The sequence below is a fragment of the Staurois parvus genome, unplaced genomic scaffold (genome assembly GCF_062004578.1).
Source record: "Staurois parvus isolate SC_StPar_1 unplaced genomic scaffold, SC_StPar_1.0 ptg000274l, whole genome shotgun sequence".
Taxonomy (NCBI): Eukaryota; Metazoa; Chordata; class Amphibia; order Anura; family Ranidae; genus Staurois; species Staurois parvus.
In genome coordinates this window covers 666964-676438 of record NW_028318070.1, presented here as the reverse complement: position 1 = coordinate 676438, position 9475 = coordinate 666964, and positions in this window count along the sequence as shown.

The window sequence follows — 9475 nt, the reverse complement described above, 5'->3', positions numbered from 1 at the left end:
TCTAGGAATATATTAAAAACAAAAAAACTGAAATATTACATGTACTCAAAAGTATTAGAATATATATATTTTTTAAAATCATACTTACCTAGGTGGATGCAGCATTGATCTGATGCTGCATCTGCCCTCCACTGGCTCTAAGGGTGAGAACTGAGTGATCACACACTGCTGATCGCTCAGTTCTCCCTGCCCCTGATTGTTAGTTACCACTGCCTGCTTCCCCCCCCCCCAGCGCTCACTGGATTGCTGGACTGTGGAGGGAACGGCTTGCTCAGGCCCTCAGCGCTCCCTGGTGGGTCCCAACTTTGAAGGGATAGTTCACCTACACCAAAGAACTGCCTATGCAGGTAAGGGGCATCTGTGGATAAAAACAAACTGTGTGTCTCTGACTAAAGCTGAATAATGTCCTTGCTATAGGTGTAGGCCATACTTCATGAAGCCTGACTGGAATACTCCCAGGATGTTGCTAAGTACTTCCAAGACATTGCTAAGATAGGCACAGTCATTACTGCTCACCCCCACCATCACAGGATTGAGCTTTTTCTCTGATTCATACACCCTCACATGCTCTCTCTCCCTGATGTAGTAGCTCTGAGCTCAGCATTTGAGAGCTCACTCCTGTGATGGTGGAGATGAGCAGTAACGACTAGGCCTCACTTAGCAACGTCCTTTGAGTATTTCAGTCAGGCTTCATGAGGTACGTAAATGACCCACACCTATAGCAAGGGTATTATTCAACTTTAGTCAGAGCTGCACAGTTTGTTTTTATCTACAGACGCTCCTTACCTGCATAGGCAGTTTTTTGGTAAAGGTAAACTATACCTTTAAAGTCTGAATTTTTCCCCAGCCTAGACCGGCTAAGTGGTGTCAGCCGACAGCAGACTTTAGCCCGCTGTCGGCTGAAAATGGGTCACAGGAGTGCAGAACAAACTGCACTCCTGTAATCCAGAGGAGAAGTAGAGCCAAATTAGCTTTGGCTGTACTTTTCCTTTAGGTATTCAGACTTTTTACTCATTACTTTGTTAAGAGCACCTTTAGCAGCAACTCCAGCCTGGAGTCTTTTTGGGTACATGACAAGCTTTGCTCACCTGGAGTGGGGGATTTTCTGCCATTCTTCTTTGCAAATCCTCTCAAGCTCAGTCAGGTTGGATGGGGATCGTCGGTGGGCAGCCATTTTCAGGTCTCTCCAAAGATGTTCAATGGGGTTCAAGTCATGGATCTTGCTGGGCCACTCTAGGACATTCACAATGTACTTAAGCCACTCATGTGTTGTCTTGGCTATGTGCTTAGGATGGTTGTCGTGTTGGAAGGTGAACCTTCAGCCTAGTCTGAGGTCCTGAGCACTGTGGAACAGGTTTTCATGGAATATATCTCTGTACTTTGCTCCATTCTGCTTTCTCCCAACCCTGACCAGTCTCCCAGGTCCTGCTGCTGAATAACACCTCCACAGCATGATGCTGCCACCACCATGCTTCACTGTTGAGATGGTGATGAGCGGTGCCTAGTTTACTCCAGACATAATGTTTAGAATTGAGGCCTAACAGTTTATTCTTGATTTCATCAGACCAAAGAATCTTGTTCCCTGCAGTCAGAGTCCTTCAGGTGATCTTTTGCAAACTCCAAGCAGGGTTTCATGTGTTTTGCATTAAGAAGAAGCTTCCGTCTCACTACCACATAAAGCCCAGATCGGTAGAGGGCTACAGTGATCATTGCCCTTCTGGAACTTTGTCCCATCTACACACAGGATCTCTGGAGCTCAGTCAGAGTGACTATTGGGTTCTTGGTCACCTCTCTTACTATTTCTCCCAATTGCTCAGTTTGGCCAGGCGACATGCTCTTGGAAGAGTCCTGGTTGTGCCAAACTTCTTTCATTTGAGAATTATGGAGGTAATTGTGCTCTTGGGAACCTTCAGTGCAGCAGACATTTTTTATAACCTTCCCCAGATCTGTGCCTTGCAATAATTCTGTCTCTGAGCTCTGCAGGCAGTTCCTTTGACCTCATGGCTTTTGCTCTGATACATTATGCATTGCCAGCTGAGAGGCCTTTTATAGATAAGTGTGTGCTTTTCCAAATCATGTCTGAACAATTTAATTTACCACAGGTGTCTTCCAATCAAGGTGTAGAAATATCTCATCAACGATCAAGAGAAATAGGAGGCACCTGAGCTAAATTTCAAGTGTTGTTGCAAAGGGTCTGCATATGTATGCCAATGTAATATTTAATTTTTTTCTTTTTATTAAATTCACAGACATTTCTAAACTTCTGTTTTCACTTTGTCATTATGGGGTACTGAGTTTATATTAATGGAAAAAAAATGAATGTAGTATCAGGTTGCAACATAACAAAATTTAAAAAAGTGGAGGGAGTCTAAATACTGTATGAATGAACTGTATAAAGGTGATAAAAATAAGTACATCTGTATCAGACTAAAATATTAAAGAACATGAGTAAATCTTTTCATGTAATTAGGGATGTTTGTAAAAAAAGAACATTGCACTGAAAATGCGAGATACGTCAACATGATGCAATTAGCGGAGTTATAAATACACCATAGGGCATCAATCTTCCATACAGCACTCCCTCCTAATATAATTAGGATTGCAGTATTTCTAGATGGAATATGGAGAGCACATATATGTTGATGTATTGAGATTATCTGGCCTGAAAGTATTGTGGATTTACAAAGAGCAAGTGCTACAGAATAAGGTCACCTGTAGGACAGAGATAAAATAGGAAGATAACATATATTGTGGCATTTTTCAGTCAATTTCAACAACTTTCCATCCATTGGGAATCACAAATACAATTGCAAGTAGTAATCAGGAACCAAACAATCTAACACCCACAAGTTCAATCAACCACTAGAATTGGGCCTTGAAGTCAAAACCAGGCTATAAAATAACAGCCTCAATATAGTTTATTAAAAGAATGAAATGAAAATGGGAAAACATGGCAATTTCAGCAACTGTAATCAGATTATTCCCTTGGGGTAATTTTGATCCCTTCTCCTTGCAGTCAATCATGATTTTGACTTTAGAACTTGCTATCTTTGTTTATTCTCAGTTTATAAACTTTAGTTGGAAGGGCATCAGATTTAGCACTCGCTTACAAAGCATTTAAAGTACAACTAAAGGCAAAACCTTTTTTTAGTTTTGGATAAGGTGGAGAGGGATTAGAATCCCTGTCAGGTTTTTATTGCGGTCTGTGGCCCCATTAGGGAGACTCACCCTCTCTATTTGCACGGTTTACCATTATCACTAAAACTGAAAGTATAGGAAAATCTCGAATTTTGGGTTGTCCCCAGAACAGGAATAGGTGAAATCTTCTAATGGGGACACTAATTCTGGTAACAACAAGGGATTCATTCACTTTGAAGAAATTCCCCCTCACTTCTTGTTTGGGCTATGGGGTAGGAAGAGAAGGAAAATCTCCCCCCCCAAAAAAAAAAAATGTAACAGGGGTGACCCTTCCGTATGCTTGTCAAAATAAAAAAAAGTTTTGCATTTAGTTCTACTTCAATAACCACTCTTCACCTATCATCAGGGAATGCTGAACACAAATATTTAGGGAAACTTTTCCCAAGAAAATGGAGGCTGCTATTACCGATAGTAACACAGATAGTATGGATCAATTGTATTAGAATGCATGGTAAGCCAGGAACTGGTACAAATAATAGATATATCGATGGAGAGAGAGATTGACAGGGCCAGACACCAAACGGGAGACTATAGAAGATATCCTAAAACATATCGGCTTCAAGACTTCGCAATCCCAGAACATATGCCAGAAAGAGCCTACCTCTGAGCAGCCTCTAAAACAACTCTCAGAAGAATCCACATACATATTATGAATTGTAGAAGGGGTATAATACCAACAAGTTATTACTTTCATGGCTGTTTCCCTTATGGAAATAGAACGGGTACATTTACGGAGATTCAGTAACATAATAGACCATTCAACCAAAGAGTATTGAGCCACACTGTAACATGTAAGAAACTTTATCTGTGATAGGTAGTGTTTGTATAACTTTTAGATAGACAATATAATACCCTTACCTCTAGGAGAAGATTTACATATCCTTTCAAAAATAGTCATATCCTTTGAGGCAGATAAGGAATAATTTGTGGCAAAGAATTGTCTAATTTGATGATATCTATGCAGTTCTGTATGGGGAATCTTTCTAAGAGAATAAAGTTCTGAAAATGATATAAATCCAGAACTAGTTTGTAATGAGTACAATGTAGTGAATTTATTGATTTCCCACCACATAAAACTATTTGGGGAAGAGAATGCTGAACCCAATTTAGGATCTCCCAGAAAGGAAATCAACGGAGAAAACTGAGAGATCAAATTAAATTTGTTTTTATGCGAGTTCCATAGATGTACAGATTGTGCTATGAGAGTGTTATATGGGGAAATCATTGTATGGTATATGCTGGATATCCAAAGCAAACTGGGCAGGTAGTATGGATAAATAAACCCTGACTCAAATCTGATCCAGGGGACATTAAAGTGGTGGATATTCCATTGTGCTAACTAAGCAAATCTGGCGGCAAGATAATATGAACATAAATGTGGAACTCCCAATCTACCAGAAGACTGTGAGTTATAAAGTATTGTTTTAGAGAATCTTGGACGTTTGCCAAGCCATATAAACATATTTATCTCCCTTTGAATGCTATCTAGAAATGTCTTAGAGATTATTATTGGGAGGGCTCTAAATTGGTACAATAGCTTGGGAAGTATACTCATTTTAATGGCTGCCACTCTGCCCAAAAGAAATGTTTTCCAGAGTTCAAGAAGATTCGTAATTTTTTTCTGGAGAATATGGAAATTGTATTGAAATAGGTCACTATAAGAGTGTGTCAAATCAATTCCCAAATAGGGAATCAAATTTTTTGATCATTTAAATAGGAAACAGAGTTTAAGTCTTTCTATCACAGGAGGAGATATATTAATTGGTAATGCATTAGATTTGGTGAGATTGACCTGTAAACCTGAAAGGGAGGTGAATACATCAAGGGTAGAAAGGTTTGGCAAAGAAAGCAATCGTTTAGTGATAAAAAGCAGGTCATCATTTGCATATAGGCAAAGTTTAAATTCTTGAAAACCGTTAGAATATCCTGCAATGTCTGGATGTTTATTAATTGCCGTAGCAAGGGGCTCCATAGCCAGGGCGAAAATGAGGGGTAAACTCAGAAAATGTGAGGCACTTGTCAGGACAACCCTGACAAGTGCCTCTACATACAGAGAAAAACTCTGAATTAAAGCCTGGAATTTTGATCCTTGTCTTGGGGGATTGGTATAGCGCTTGAAAACCACGATTGAATTCTCCAACCAAACCAAATTGATGAAGCAGAGAATTAAGATAGGGCCATGCAACGCTATCAACAGCTTTGTGGATGTCTAAACTTAATATAATAACCTCTTTAGAGTTCAAATTGGCATCTTGTATAACACTGGTAGCCAGCCTTATGTTGTCTGTAATCAGCCTGTTCTGAATAAATCCTGATTGATCTGATGAGATAATAGATGGAATAATAGAGGCCAATCTGTCAGCCAGAATTCTGCTAAATTTTTTTAGATCATTATTAATTACAGAGATTGGCCTGTAGTTTTGAGGAAAAAGGTGGTCTTTTTAAGGGTTAGGTAACAAAGACATATTTGCCAATAACATTTCGTCAGAGAAATAATGACCCTGAAAAATGAAGTTGAAAAGAGATGACAATTTTGGAGCCAAAATTGTGGCAAAATTCTTATAAGCCGAGGTATACCCATATGGGCCCGGAGCTATAGAACGTTTCAAATATTTAATAACATTGAGTAATTCTGCTTCTGTTCAAGGTGAATTTAATATACCTTGAGATATTGTAACTGAAGGAAGGGGGATCTTATTAAACCAATCCAATATAGAATCTGATGTTGTATCCAAAGGAGGGGCAAGTAGACTTTTATAGAACTTCTCAAAAATTTTTGAGACTTCTTTATGTAATGAGGAGATTTTAACCTATGTGGATTTAAGTTTATAAACGTGAGCAGGACTAATTATTTGTTTTAGTTTTCATGCAAACATAATTGAAGTTTAGTTATAGCTATAAAGTAAAAATTTGGCTTTTGACCATTTTACATTTTTCTTAGCAGATAAAAGTGTATCCAGTTCCAATTTCTTACTCGGATATGGCCAGAGAGACCTCATTAGAGGGAGTTTGAGCATGTACAGTACGTTATATAACAGTTTTAGTTCCTTAGTGAGAGAGCAAATTTTTAGCCAATTTTCTTTATTTTGTGCAGCAGCAATACTAATAAAGTGACCTCATAAGACAGCCTTATCAGCAGCCCATACAATAGGGATAGATGTATCGCGTATAGAATTCAAGGTGAAATATTCCTCTAGAGCTGAAGTTCAGATTTTATAGAAAGGTCAGAAAGTAAGGAGTCATTCAGACACCATGAGTATGAAGTATTGGACATGCCGATACATTAAATGTCCAGTCTAATTATATGATGATCTAACCAAGCACAAGGATATATATCAGCTGAGAGAACCTGCCAAAATAACCGGAGTACAAAAAATATAGTAGAGCCCAGCTTGAATTTGATGAGGGTGTGAAAAGAACAAATATTGTTTAGCTGCAATGTTATGGGCCCTCCAGGAGTCAATTAATTGACAATGATTAAGAAGCCTTACGAGTGTCTTAGGAAATACTTTGTAGTTGGTGGTCGGGTTACTTCTATCAAGAGAAGATTGAGATACTAGATTGAAATCCCCGCCTACAAGCATATGGGGGGAGTGATATCCTTCTAAAACATCGAAAAATTCAAATGCCAAAGAATTGTAAAAAAAAATAGAGACACCTCTCCATTTAGAAGAGAACGTTGTAAAGAGAGCTTGAGAAAAAGATTTGAGAAAATATTTTATCAATTTGAAAATGTGTCTCTTGTAACATAATAATTTTTGCAACAATTTTTTTATATTGTATAAAAGGTTTTCTGTGTTTTAATGGGGAGTTAAATCCCTGAACATTGTGTGAAATTATTTTATTTCCCATTGTGTAGAAATTGGGTGACTATAAGACAAAATATTTCTTTTGTGCATGTATAGAAATCTTAGGGGATCTGCACTCAATATTCAATGATAGAATATCTAGAAATCTTAATTTATAAATCTGCATTAGTTTGATAGAGAGTCAAATACAAAATCGGAGTTTTGAAGCAAAAAACATTCACGATAGACAGGAGCCTCAGAAATATATAAAATATCTTGTGAACTATATCAAGACAACTAGCAAAAATACAACAAAAAATGGATCAGGGGTCAAAGCAACACCTGATAACAAATTGTTACTTATGGGACTAGTAAGTCCCAAATTCAAACTTGGCAAGACTAAGGAGAGAATACGCCAAGTTTGAATAGGGCTGCACTACTGCGGAATGGGTGGGCAGTACCGGGAAAAAAAATTTTAGTTACACAACAGAAAGGTGCAAAGCCTTAACTATAAGATGAAGCACCACTGAGATAGGGAACTTAACTCCACATATGAAGAGAATACATTAGGCATCCAACTTTAAATCATAGAAGGTATAACCACCACATATTCAACTAGATTTTCACCAATGGTGTAGCACTGTTTCAGAATTAGTCTTAATGATGCATTAGGCTGTAGTAATTAACTTTTCATTCAATCGCATGGCGAACACAACATCTATCATGGAAGCCGGAGTGAACCAAATTGGTATCGGACGAGGCATGTTTGGTGGTCTAGGTGAAGAGTCCCCCTCTCGGAGACAAGTTTGACTAGAATATCAAGACCCTCCTGTAGAGTGGTGGCTACATATATAGAACCAATATGAGGAATGACCAGTTTGAAAGGGAAACCCTATCTATATCGGATCCTAGCTGATGCGAGTGATGTTGTCACTTTTTTCATTTTACGGCATCTCTCTAATGTAGCTGGTGAGATGTCTTGAAAAATTTGAATCTTAACGCCATCTAAGAAGATATTTTGAGTGTTCCTTGCAGATCTTAGTATGTCTTCTTTAATTAGCAAGTTCTTCATGCAAAGAACCAGATCTCTGGGGGGTTTAACTGGTGGCGGTTTAGGGCGAAGAGCCCTGTGAATGCAATCACAAGTGAAGGCCGCAGGATCCTGTTCAGGTAATAGTGATTTGAATAATTTGATTGCAGCTGGCATGAGTTCTATGACTGATTCAGGGATAGCACGGATTTTGAGATTATTTCTCCTATTACGATTGTCAAGATCTTCAACTTGGGCTTGAACTAATGAAAAGGCCTGTGAAAGGGATTCATGTTCTCTGCTGAGATCTGTATAAGCTAGGCTGAGTTCATCATGTTTCATCTCAAGCCTGTCTGTGCGGCCCCCTAGAGCAGCTAACTCCTGTGAGAGAGTGTTGGAAGTTTTATTCAGTTCTGTTTGGAATTTAGCTGCTATTTTATGATACATATTCTCTAAACTCTTGTCCAGATCACTGTTAGTGAGAGAATTAGAGTACTCACAATCATGTAGAGTAATTATTGTCTCATAATCAGATGAAGGTAGTATAGGAGAAGCTGAGATTTCGTCGGTGCCATCTTGAGCCATGTATGATCTTTCCTGTTCCCGCATAAGGTACTGAGTTAGGGATTTCTGGGCACTCTTGTGTGGTTTTCTCCTTGAGGCAGGCATGCACAGGATCTGATGATCAAGGGGGTGATAGCAAAAGAGTAAGTATCGATGTGAGGCCCCTTGAATATAGCAGGATTCTTGTCTGATGTGCGGAGCTGAGCTGACTAGCTGCTACTCCGTTCCATGCCACGCATGTACCCCCATGCATATTATATTCTTATGTGCATGTACATGGGAGCAGGGAACTTTGTGTGCTTTCTTTATTTTATGTTACATTTTTTTTTCTTAACTATTTTTTTTCACTTGATAGCTATCTGAAAGCCCCACTATGTGATATCATAGTAGAAATGACATGTACTCTTTATAAAGCATCAAGGGCCTATTAGACCCCTAATGATACCTATAGACCCCAACTGAAGCTGATCAAGCACAGATCCTGCTTAATCAGCTTCTTCTCCAGCAATAGCTGCAGGGATATAAAAACTCTGAATCTGGAAGTGACAGAATACACACAAATGAACGTTTACTGATTTCCCTCTGTTCCACCCACCATGCTCATACTGTGCTTGCAGGTGGGACAGCGGAACACAGGAAACATGACAAGGGTAGTCTCGAAGGGCATCGGAACCTTCGAGGAGTGTGGAAATGATCACATCCACCAGAAATCCAACGATCAGCTTAACAAATGTAAACACACTATAGCAGCCAGGAAGTGGGTCTAAAACCTCTTCCTATTAGCAGCTATTTGAACACAGAACTAGTAGATAAATGGTTAAACATCCTATAGCATACTAGCAACATAATAACATTCACTTGTAAAATTGCTTGTTTAGAAATTATAAATGTTACA